This window comes from Cucurbita pepo, unplaced genomic scaffold, assembly GCF_002806865.2.
Source record: "Cucurbita pepo subsp. pepo cultivar mu-cu-16 unplaced genomic scaffold, ASM280686v2 Cp4.1_scaffold000583, whole genome shotgun sequence".
In the NCBI taxonomy this organism is placed as follows: domain Eukaryota; kingdom Viridiplantae; phylum Streptophyta; class Magnoliopsida; order Cucurbitales; family Cucurbitaceae; genus Cucurbita; species Cucurbita pepo.
The window spans coordinates 18,186-19,222 of NW_019646809.1; the positions used below are offsets into that span (position 1 = coordinate 18,186).

The 1,037-nt window shown below is 40.2% G+C and overlaps 1 pseudogene; it reads left to right on the forward strand.

Annotated features, from left to right (window-relative positions):
• The window catches only part of LOC111785574, an 18,883-nt pseudogene extending 17,852 nt beyond the window's left edge, over window positions 1-1,031 (forward strand).
• The last annotated feature ends 6 nt before the right edge of the window (window positions 1,032-1,037 follow it).

Sequence of the window (1,037 nt, forward strand, 5' to 3'; positions counted from 1 at the left end):
TTTCATAGTAATTCCTGGATCTTCGGAGAAGAAGTGGATAAAAATTCCTAATGTTCAGGTGCCGTTAGTGCAAGAGCTAGCAAAGTTTGCCGTGGATGAACATAATAATAAAAGTGGAGAAGGCCTAAAATACATTGAAATCTGCGACGGCTGGTTTATGGACCTGGGTCAAGACAACATAAAGTTTCGTCTTCATCTTAAGGCGAAAGACTGGTTGGGACGTATACGCATCTATGAGGCTGTTGTGCTTGTTGAGGACTTTATCTCCAAGAGAATCAAGATTCTCGAGTCTTTCAAGTTTTTCGGTCCTCCATCATCGGTTAAACCCGGGTGGATTCAAATACCTAATCTTAAGGAGCTTGGCTTGCAAGTGGTTATAAAGTTTATGTTGGAACAGATCAAAATTAAATTTGGAGATAGTTTGAAATTTGATTGCATTTATGAAGGTTGGTATGTTGAGTTGTGCCCAAACAGCCTAAAGTACCGTTTCCATGTTAAGGTGATAGACTTTTTGGGGCGTTCTCTCAAACTTGAGGTTATTATTATCGAAGAGAGACGTGACCGTCTAAGAATCTTGAAGCTGGTCTCTATCATTGTCATAGTATCTCCTGAACCTCCAGAGAAGAAGTGGATAAAAATTCCTATTCTTCAGGCGCCATTAGTGCAAGAGTTAGCAAAGTTTGCCGTGGATGAATATAGTTCAAACAGAGTAGGCCTAAAATTAGTTGAAATCTATGACGGCTGGTTTATGGACCTGGGTCAAGATAACATAAAGTTTCGTCTTCATCTTAAGGCGAAAGATTGGTTGGGACGTATCCGCAACTATGAGGCTGTCGTGCTTGTTGAGCACTTTTTCTCCAAGAGAATTAAGATTCTCGAATCTTTCAAGCTTCTCAGTCCACCGGTTGAAGGCAAGTGGATTCCAATACCTAATCTTAAGGAGCATGGCATAGAAGCGCTTGTAAAGTTTATAGTGGAGCAACTCAAAATTCGATGTGGAGATTGTTTGAAATTCGATAGCATTTATGAAGGTTGGT